Here is a 12,135-nt window from a genome sequence, read left to right on the forward strand (position 1 = left end):
ACTCATCCGAAAAAACGACGTTTTGCCAATCGTGCACCCAGGCTCGCCGTAGAGTACACCATCGCAGGTGCTCCTGTCTGTGATGCAGCGTCAAGGGTAACCGCAGTCATGGTCTCCGAGCTGATAGTCCATGCTGCTGCAAACGTCGTCGAAAAGTTCGTGCAGATGGTTGTTGTCTTGCAAACGATCCATCTGTTGACTCAGGGATCGAGACGTGGCTGCACCATCTGGCGCCAACCTTGTGTGAATGCTCTGAAAAGCTAATCATTAGCATATCACAGCATCTTCTTCCTGTCGGTTAAATTTCACGTCTGTAGCACGTCATCTTCGTGGTGTAGCAATTTTAATGGCCAGTAGCGTATTCCAATCTCTGTCTTCCTCGACGGTTTTTGCCGTCTATAGCTACCTCTAGTACCATGGAAGTCATTCCTTCCCTGGAATCTTAACAGATGTCATATCATCCTGTCCCTTCTCCTTGTCAGTGATTTCCACATATTACTTTCCACTCCAGTTCTGCGCGACCTCCCCACTCCTTACCTTCTCAGTCCATCTAATCTCCGACATTCGTTTGTAGCACCACGTCTCAAATGCCTCGATTCTCTTATGTTCCGGCTTTTCCACTGTCCATGTTTCACTACCATACAATGCCATGCAGCAGACGCACATTCTCAGAAATATCTTCCTCAAATTAAAACCAATGTTTGATACTACTAGACTTCTCTTGTCCAGGAATGCCATTTTTTGCCAGTGCTACTCTGCTTTTTATGTCCTCCTTGCTGCGTCCGTCATTACTTTTGTCTTTCTTCGATTTACTCTCAGTCCGTATTCTGTAAACATTAGACTGGTCATTCCATTCAGCAGATCAGTTTATTCTTCATCACTTTCACTCAAGATGGCCAAATCATCAGCGAATCGTAGCATTGATATCCTTTCACCTTGAATTTTGTTTCCATTCCTCAAGCTTTCTTTTATTTCTATCATTGCTTTTTCGATGTACAGATTGAACAGTAGGGGGGGGATTACACCATTTTTAATCCGAGCGTTTCGCTCTTGGTCATCCACTCTTTATTATTTCCTCTTGGCTCTTGTTGTTGTTGTTGTTGTTGTTGTTGTCTTCAGTCCTGAGACTGGTTTGATGTAGCTCTCCATGTTACTCCATCCTGTGCAAGCTTCTTCATCTCCCAGTACTTACTGCAACCTACATCCTTCTGAATCTGCTTAGTGTATTCATCTCTTGGTCTCCCTCTACGATTTTTACCTTCCACGCTGCCCTCCAATGATAAATTTGTGATCCCTTGATGCCTCAGAACATGTCCTACCAACCGGTCCGTTCATCTTGTTAAGTTGTGCCACAAACTCCTCTTCTCCCCAACTCTATTCAATACCTCCTCATTAGTTATGTGATATCCCATCTAATCTTCAGCATTCTTCTGTAGCACCACATTTCGAAAGCTTCTATTCTCTTCTTGTCCAAACTATTTATCGTCCATGTTTCACTTCCATACACGGCTACACTCCATACAAATACTTTCAGAAACGACTTCGTGACACTTAAATCTATACTCGATGTTAACAAATTTCTCTTCTCCAGAAACGCTTTCCTTGCCATTGCCAGTCTACATTTTATATCCTCTCTACTTCGACCAATATCAGTTAATTTGTTCCCCAATTAGCAAAACTCATTTACTACTTTAAGCGTCTCATTTCCTTATCTAATCCCCTCAGCATCACCCGACTTAGTTCGACTACATTCCATTATCCTCGTTTTGCTTTTGTTGATGTTCATCTTATATCCTCCTTTCAAGACACTGTCCATACCGTTTAACTGCTCATCCAAGTCCTTTGCTGTCTCTGACAGAATTACAATGTCATCGGCGAACCTCAATGTTTTAATTTCTTCTCCATGGACTTTAATACCTACTACGAATTTTTCTTTTCTTTCCTTTATTCTTTTGTTTCCTTTACTGCTTGCTCAATATACAGATTGAATAACATCGGGGAGAGGCTACAACCCTGTCTCACTCCCTTCCCAAAACTGCTTCCCTTTCATGCCCCTCGACTCTTATAACTGCCATCTGGTTTCTGTACAAATTGTAAATAGACTTTCGCTCCCTGCATTTTACCCCTGCCACCTTTAGAATTTGAAAGAGAGTATTCCAGTCAACATTGTCAAAATCTTTCTCTAAGTCTACAAATGCTAGAAATGTAGGTTTGCCTTTCAATAATCTAGCTTCTAAGATAAGTCGTAGGGTCAGTATTGCCTCACGTGTTCCAGTATTTCTGCGGAATCCAAACTGATCTTCCCCAAGGTTGGCTTCCACCATTTTTTCCATTCGTCTGTAAAGAATTCGCGTTAGTATTTTGCAGCTGTTACTTATTAAACTGATAGTTCGGTAATTTTCACATCTGTCAACACCTGCTTTCTTTGGGAGTGGAATTATTATATTCTTCTTGAAATCTGAGGGTATTTCGCCTGTCTCATACATCTTGCTCACCAGATGGTAGAGTTTTGTCAGGACTGGCTCTCCCAAGGCCGTCAGTAGTTCCAATGGAATGTTGTCTACTCCCGGGGCCTTGTTTCGACTCAGGTCTTTCAGTGCTCTGTCAAACTCTTCACGCAGTTTCGTATCTCCCATTTCATCTTCATCTACATCCTCTTCCATTTCCATAATATTGTCCTCAAGTACATCGTCCTTGTATAGGCCCTCTATATACTCCTTCCACGTTTCTGCTTTCCCTTCTTAGCTTAGAACTGGGTTTCCTTCAACGCTCTTGATGTTAATACAAGTGGCTCTCTTTTCTCCAAAGGTCTCTTTAACTTTCCTGTAGGCAGTATCTATCTTACCCCTAGTGAGATAAGCCTCTACATCCTTACATTTGTCCACTAGCCTTCCCTGCTTAGCCATTTTGCACTTCCTGTCGATCTCATTTTTGAGACGTTTGTATTCCTTTTTGCCTGCTTCATTTACTATGTTTTTGTATTTTCTCCTTTCATCAATTAAATTCAATATTTCTTCTGTTATCCAAGGATTTCTTCTAGCCCTCGTCTTTTTACCTACTTGATCCTCTGCTGCCTTCACTACTTCATCCCTCAGTGCTACCGATTCCTCTTCTACTGTATTTCGTTCCCCCATTCCTGTTAATTGTTGCCTTATGCTCTCCCTGAAACTCTGTAAACCCTCTGGTTTAGTCAGTTTACCCAGGTCCCATCTCCTTAAATTCCAACCTTTTTGAAGTTTCTTCAGTTTTAATCTACAGTTCATAACCAATAGATTGTGGTCAGAGTCCGCATCTGCCCCTGGAAATGTATTACACTTTTAAAATCTGGTTCCTAAATCTCTGTCTTACCATTATATAATCTATCTGATACCATCTAGTATCTCCAGGATTCTTCCATGTATACAACCTTCTTTTATGATTCTTGAACCAAGTGTTAGCTATGATTAAGTTATGCTCTGTGCAAAATTCTACCAGACGGCTTCCTCTTTCATTTCTCTCCCCCAATCCATATTCACCGACTATGTTTCCTTCTCTCCCTTTTCCTACTCCCGAATTCCAGTCACCCATGACTATTAAATTTTCGTCTCCCTTCACTACCCGAATAATTTCTTTTATCTCATCATACATTTCATCAATTTCCTCATCATCTGCAGAGCTAGTTGGCATATAAACTTGCACTACTGTAGTAGGCATGGGCTTCGTGTCTATCTTGACCACAATAATGCGTTCACTATGCTGTTCGTAGTACCTTACCCGCACTCCTATTTTTTTATTCATTATTAAACCTACTCCTGCATTACCCCTATTTCATTTTGTATTCACAGCCCTGTATTCACCTGACCAAAAGTCTTGTTCCTCCTGCCACCGAACTTCACTAATTCCCACTATATCTAACTTCAACCTATCCATTTCCCTATTTAAATTTTCTAACCTACCTGCCGATTAAGGGATCTGACATTCCACTCTCCGATCCGTAGAACGCCAGTTTTCTTTCTCCTGATAACGACGTCCTCTTGAGTAATCCCCGCCGGAGATCCGAATGGGGGACTATTTTACCTCCGGAATATTTTACCCAAGAGGACGCTATCATCATTTAACCATACAGTAAAGCTGCATGCCCTCGGGAAAAATTACGGCTGTAGTTTCCCCTTGATTTCAGCCGTTCGCAGTACCAGCACAGCAAGGCCGTTTTGGTTAGTGTTGCAAGGCCAGATCAGTCAATCATCCAGACTGTTACCCCTGCAACTACTGAAAAGGCTGCTGCCCCTCTTCAGGAACCACACGTTTGTCTGGCCTCTCAACAGATACCCCCCGTTGCGGTTGCACCTAAGGTACGGCTATCTGTATCGCTGAGGCACGTAAGCCTCCCCGCCAACGGCAAGGTCCATGGTTCATGGGGGCAGGTTGGCTCTCGTACATATTGTATATAACTCGTCTCTCCCTTTAGCTTACCCTTTCTTATTCTCAGAATTTACACCATTCCACATTGTCGAACGCTTTTTCCAGGCCGACAAATCCTATGAATGTTTCTTTATTTTTCCATAGTCTTGGTTCCATAATCAACTACAACGCCAGAATTGCTTCGCTAGCGCCTTTACCTTCCCTAAAGCCATACTGATCGTAATCTAGCACATCCTCAACTTTCTTTTGCATTCTTCTGTACATTATTCTTGTCAGCATGAGCTATTAAGCAGATTATGTGATAAGTTAACACTTCTCAGTTCTTGCAGTTTTCGGAATTGTGTGGGTGATATTTTTCCGGAGGATGGTATGGAGCCGTACTCAAATATTCTACAAACCAAAGTGAACAGTAGTTTTGTTGCCTCTTCCCCCAATGATTTTAAAAATTATGATGAAATGTTATCTATCTCTTCTGCCTTATCTGATCATAAGTGCCGGCCGGGGTGGCCGAGTGATTCTAGGCGCTACAGTCAGGAAGCGCGCGACCGCTACGGTCACAGCTTCGAATCCTGCCTCGGGCATGGATGTGTGTGATGTCCTTAGGTTAGTTAGGTTTAAGTAGTTCTAAGTTCTAGGGGACTGATGACCTCAGAAGTTAAGTCCCATTGTGCTCAGAGCCATTTTGATCATAAGTCTTCCAAATCTCTGATTCTAATACTGGGTCCCCTATCTCTTCTAAATCAACTCCTGTCTCTTTTTCTATCACATCAGACAAATCTTTCCACTCATAGAGGCTTTGAACGTACTCTTTCCAACTATCCGCTCTCTCCTCTGCATTTAACGGTAGAATTTCCGTTGTACTCTTCATGTTACCACCCTTCTTGCTTTTAATTTCACCGAAGGTTATGTTGACTTGTCTGTATGCTGAGTCTTCCTTGCGACAATTATTTCTTTTTCGATATCTTCGCATTTTTCATGCAGCCATTTCGCCTTATCTTCCGTGCACTCCCTATACAGGGTGATTCAAAAATGCATGTAAATATTTTAAGGGTGTATTTGTGAGGTAAATATAAGACAAAAATGTTCTATAAATGTTTTTCCATAAACGTTTAATTCCAGAGTTATCGTTAAATACGAAAGTCATGTCCGTATCAAAACGACGGCAGTGCAAGCAGCAGGATGCCATATTCTGGTACGTAATTCACATACGTATCTCCCAACAGTTGATTCGAAACTGCATGAATAGTGTTTGTTTTTGTTTGCACGTGATGTTTACTCCTACTGTACGGAAGATGGCGCTGATGTTGTTGGTAACGGAAAAGTACGTCCTGTCGTTCATTCATCGTCGGAAGGCTAAAGGTTTCGTGCACATGATGTACTCAAACAGTGAGTATGCTGATATGCACCTTGTGTATGGTGCAGCAGATGGAAATGCACTTGCAGCAAGACGAAGGTACAGTGAGCTGTTTCCAGGAAGACGGTTACCAAGTCATCAGACGTTTGTATCTGTGGACAGACGTATGCGGGAGTATGGCATTCGTCCTGGGCCACATTCAGGTCGACCACTTGAGCATGCAGTGAACGTCGAGGAACATGTTTTGGACCTGGTAGACCAAGATCCATCTATCAGTATGGGACAAATTAGTGCAGCTGTACGACTTCCACAATCTACTGTATGGCGGCTGCTTCGGAGACAACAGTTGCATCCATTTCACCTGCAAAAAGTGCACGAATTGACACCTGAAGACTATCCTCGCCGTCAGCAATTCTGCCAGTGGTTACAAGAGCGTCATTTGAATGATCCAATGTTCATTCGGCGGATATTATTCACAGATGAGGCCATGTTTACTCGTGCGGGTGTAATCAATTCGCATAATATGCACCAGTGGGCTGTCGAGAATCCTGGCGCGAGAATTGTGCGTGGATATCAACATCAATTCTCCATAAACATTTGGTGTGGTATTGTGGGGAATTACTTACTCGGACCTCATGTTCTGCCTCCAAGGCTGAATGGGCACGCGTACTGCGAATTTTTGGAGGGAGAATTGCCTGGATTGTTACAGGATGTCCCTCTTGCAACACGAGCCACCATGTGGTTTATGCACGATGGTGCTCCCGCCCATTACAGCCGCAACGTAAGGGCGTACCTCAATTCTGCGTATCCACATCGATGGATAGGTCGCGGAGGACCAATTGCTTGGCCAGCCAGATCACCTGACCTGAACCCTTTAGACTTTTATTTATGGGGCCGACTAAAGACATTGGTGTATTCTTCTGCAGTACCGAACAGAGAAGTGCTACAACAAAGAATTGAAGGTGGTTGTGAAATTATTCGTGGAGAGTTGAACGGACTGTGTAATGTGCAGAGATCATTGATGCGACGAGCACGGGTCTGTCTGCAAGTTCAGGGACAGCATTTTGAACATGCATTGCATTAAGATTTGTGCAAATACAGTACAGTACAGTACAGTCTGTAAAATGCTTCAATTTTCCTTAGTTATTGTGCATTGCTGTAGTTCAATCAACAGGACCTAAATTAATACAGTGTTCGCGAGGAATTGTTTCAGTTTGTTACGTCACGTTTATTTATCAGTTTGCGTTGTTAGTCCAAATGCACTGTAATTAAACTGTGAACTCTGGGAATTAAATACCTTACGTTGTATTGAATGTATTATCCTGTTTTGTTCATAACTCTGTAATAAGCCAAGTATGGAAAAAATTGTATAGAACATTTTTGTCTTATATTTACCTCACAAATACACCCTTGAAATATTTACGTGCATTTTTGAATCACCCTGTATATTTCATCCCTCAGCGACATGTGTTTCTGTATTCCTGAATTTCCCTGAATACTTTTTTACTTCCTCCTTTCATCGATCAACTGAAGTATTTCTTCTGTTACCCATTGTTTCTTCGCAAATACCTTCTTTGTACCTATGATTTTCTTTGCAACTTCCGTGACTGCCCTCTTTTAGAGATGTCCATCTCTCTTAATCTGTACTGTCTACTGAGCAGTTCCTTATTGTTGTATCTATAGACCTATAGCCTTAGAGAACTCGTCATTAGAGGATCTCGTCATTCCTTAGTCTTTCCGTATCCCACTTCTTTGCGAATTGATTCTTCCTGGCTAATCTCTTAAACTTCAGCCGACTCTTCACTACATTGTGATCTGAGTCTATATCTGCTCCTGGGTACGCCTTACAACCCAGTATCTGATTTAGGGATCTCTGTCTGATCATGACGTTACGTGACTGAAATCTTACCGTATGACCAGACCTTTTGCAAGTATATCTCTTCCTCTTATGATTCTTGAAGAGAGTATTCGCTATTACTGTTTGAAATTTATTACATAACTCAATTAGTCTTTCTCCTCTCTCACTCCTTGTCCCAATCCTATTTTCTCCTCTAACCTTATCATCTACTCCTTCCCCTACAACTGCATTCCAGTCACCCATGACCATTAGATTTTCATCTCTCTTTAGATACTGTATTACCCTTTCAGTATCCTAATATGTTTTCTCCATCTCTTCATACTGAGCTTGTGTTGCTGGCATGTGTACCGAAACTATCATTGTTGATGTTGGTCTGCTGTCGATTCTGATAAGGACCAGTTTTATCATTGAGCTGTTCAAAGTCACACACCCCCTGTCCTACCTTCCTATTCATGACGACTTCTACACCTGTCTTCATTTCATTTCACTTCACTGACCCCGACTGTACACAGACTGAGACTTAGCATTTCTCTTTTCAGATTTGCTATCTAACCTACAATGTTCAAGTTTCTAACGTTCCACGCCCCCGACTCGTAAACTTTATCGTTTCGTTGGTTATTCAATCGTTCATGGTCACTTCCCCATTGACAGATCCTTCTCTGAAATCTGAATAGGGGTATTCCGGAATCTTTTGCCAATGGAGAGATCATCATGACACTTTTAAGTTACAGGCCACGTGTCCTGTGGATACACGTTATGTGTTTTTAATGGAATGGTTTACATTACCTTCTGCATCTTCATGCCATTGATCGTTGCTGATTCTTTCGCCGTTGTGCCATCGTAATCCAAAACTGCCATTATACTCTAAGCTTACTGTCGATAATCTTAGTTTCTAAATCTCTATTTAGCAATGCCACTCTTATCGCTTTTGCCATCGGTAGATGTGTTCTCTTGAACTGCCCAAAACCCCAAGAGCTGTCAAGTGGCTGTATGACGTTGTTCTTCGTTGGAAGTGTAGACTTTTCTTATCGATGTTTACATCGCACGTTCATTTACTTTTGTTGCAATAAGTTTTGAAGCCTTCGTTCAGGCCTTCTTTACTAAGTTTTCCTATTCTTCTATTGTGGACGTTTATCTCCACCACTGCGAAAGGACACAATGTTGTGAACAAAAGCTTCGTGGTTCAGGCAAGCTCAAAGTAAAAATATTAGACATCCGCTTAAAAGACAACACTATGAGATTTCAGCCTCTGTAGATTATGTGGAAGTGGTATCAGAATATTATGTGACTCTCCACTGCTGACGTGAGTCGTGGTATGTAGAGGTGTGTATGGGGTAGTCGGCTGGATAGAGTCAGTGCAAACAGACAATGACCACACCGCGAATGAAGATGCCCCGTTGTCCAAAGAATGACCGGCTGGAGTGGCCGAGCGGTTCTAGGCGCTTCAGTCTGGAACCGCGCGACCGCTACAGTCGCAGGTTCGAATTCTGCCTCGGGCTTGGATGTGTGTGATGTCCTTAGGTTAGTTAGGTTTAAGTAGTTCTAAGTTCTAGGGGACTGATGACCTCAGATGTTGAGTCCCATAGTGCTCAGAGCCATTTGAACCATTTGTCCATCAAATGTTGCACCATTCAGTCATGTAAAACGGCATATGAAGGTTGGAATGGTAGATAGCATGGGCTGGGGAAGTGAGTCTTGCTCGTTTCAAAAATGGACTTATTAGAAATCAAGTTTATTGATGAAAACAGCCAGAAAATTACTTTTCGCTGCAAGAAATAAATTACAGGCTGCTAAAGTGCCACAACTTAATAGCCACAGTTCAATAGCTAGTACACTAGATATTTAAAAACACTGAAATGTGATAATTGTGGTAAAATAATATTTGGCGCCAACAGTGCACTGAATATTTAAAAACACTTTACATAAATAATACTTCTGGTAAAATATTACACTTTTCTGACATTATCTAAAATGCACTCAGTACCAACACATTTAACCTGCACGAAAACAAACGAAACTACGACGTGTATATGCAGACTGAAGTGACGAATTAAAATTTGTACCAAGGCCGGACTCGAACCCAAGTCCCTTGATCACTAGGTAGACGCGCTAACCTCTTCGCCATCCTGGCACAACGGCTTTGTACAACTGCATGGATTACCATAGCACGCCTCCCTCCTCAGTACAGATTCTCATTCGCGACCGCTCACTCGGTTTACCCCCTGAACTCGTACAGCGTTGCAGAGGCTCTCCGGCACCTCAGCATAGAATGAAACGCAGGATAGCCTGTGAAATCCAGGCATAGCTGCACTAACCGGTTGAAACTATATGATTCCAGAGACTTTTTCAAGTCTCAAATACCTGTGATGTGTATATGCTGACAGAAGAAACGAATGAAAATTTGTCCACAGCTGGGATTCGAATCCAGGTCTTCTGCACACTAGGCAGATGTGCTAACTACTGCGCCACCCTGGTATACTGTAGTGGCTCTGCACATCTACCCTGGCGCACCTCTCTCCTGCCTGGGTTTCAGTTGGAGGGGTTGTGCAATATTGTTCGAGTTTAGAGGGAATACCAAATGGGCTGAGTCGTGAATGGCCAGGGATTAAGGGGGGAGGCTTGATGGCATAGTCCATCCAGTTGTACATAACCACTGTGCCATGGTGGCGCAGAAGTTACCGCATAGTGTAGTGACCAAGAGACTTGGTTTCGAATCCTAATCCTGGTACAACTTTTCATTCGTCGCTTCAGTCTACATATATGCATCAGTGAGAAGGCACTAAGGCTGATACTAATGCATATACAAAGAGGAAGGCTCTTCATTTGTAGTAAAGCCAGAAACCCCCTCAACTTACACTAAACAGAAAAACGTTAAACAGTATAACGTGATGATACACTATCTTGTTCTAGGAGGCAATCTGAAAGCAAAGCAAAACACGACACCTCCATGGCCAGGGCCACACTAAGGAAAAAGAACCAACGACCCGAAGAAGAACGCCGCCCAAACGCCGATCAGTCACAGTACGAGGTTTCAGTCACACTAGTATATTCCCACAGCAAAAACAACCATGATGATTAGCCTTTACCAGTAATAGAAATACTGTTAAGTACCGCCGACTAGCAAAACACACTCCACTGTGCTACTTCCTGCAGGCTAATTCCACTGGCAACCACAACCTACTATCGCAATAGCATGTAACCGTCACTTACACACCTAGACGGTAACCGGCATAGCTTGCATCAGAACACAGTCCTCCATTCACATTAGTGTGTGAGCGCGCGCGCGCGCGCGCGCGCGCGCGCGTGTGTGTGTGTGTGTGTGTGTGTGTGTGTGAGAGAGAGAGAGAGAGAGAGAGAGAGAGGAGAGTCAGCGCTGGGCGCCTGTCATTTTCCGAATGTCCCTCCTCTGCTTTTTACCTGTGGCGCTCCGAAGCTACATCTCTGTCGTTCTCGTCTACCGGATGACTCACTGCAGACAGAAAGCACCATCTGACGCTAAGTCCACGTCCTTGTTGTCCGAAAAGAATCCTGAAACACAAAAGCAGTTGCAGTGACACATTCTTCTTCTTCTTCTTGCGGATTACCAATGTCTGGCGCCGCTTCTCCGTTCCCATTCGTCATCTTCATCTGTCGTGGGTTCCCTTAACATTCATATTCCTCGCTCTCATTGCCTCCTCCACATCATTTTGCCACTTGCATTTCCGCTGGGATGGTGTCCATCATAGTATCCTATTTGGTATCCTGTCTTCATTCATCCTGCTTTTGTTAGATGTCGTCACAGATGCTCCTGTCCATTTTCATCCGTTATCGGATTATGTCATTTCTTATTCCATCCGTCCTAGTACACCCTGAGCTTGGTCTAAAGTAATCCATCTCAGTGCCAAGCAGTTTATCCTTATTTCTTTTGCCAACGTCTCAGGCTTCTGCTCTGTACAAAATTACACACTGAACTATAGTTGTATATATTATCTTCCTCGTTTTTCATCATATCTTTTTGTTCCATAGAACAGTGTTCATTGCCTTTGTTACAGCTCGTCCTTTATTAATCCTACTAGCTGTTTATTAAATAATACCCCAAGATACTTTGCCTTCCGCACCCCTAATATTGCTTCTCCATCCATCTGCAGATCATTTACTTTTTCCATTCCAACAGTACACTTCTTCATGTTTATTTTCAGCCCAGCCTTGTTGTATTCCCCTTTAAGGTTTCTTACCATACAGCTGAGACTATCTTCATCTTCTGCTAGTATAATCTGGTGATGTGGAAAATATAGGCTAAATATCTTGCAGTTCTCTGCTGTCACTCCCATAACCCGGGATTTTCTACATTTTCTATGCCAAGTTTGCAGGATTGCTCCTAGATACAGCTTAAAGAGGGTAGCGACAGCCCGTGTCCCTATAGCAGATCCTTATTCACACTCGAATTCTTCCCTCCAACTATTCCCAACCCTTACTCGGGCTGTGTTACTTTCATATCATATCACAGTAACCTTTAGAAATCTTTGATATAACTCAATATCTT

Source organism: Schistocerca serialis, chromosome 6, assembly GCF_023864345.2.
Source record: "Schistocerca serialis cubense isolate TAMUIC-IGC-003099 chromosome 6, iqSchSeri2.2, whole genome shotgun sequence".
Lineage (NCBI taxonomy): Eukaryota > Metazoa > Arthropoda > Insecta > Orthoptera > Acrididae > Schistocerca > Schistocerca serialis.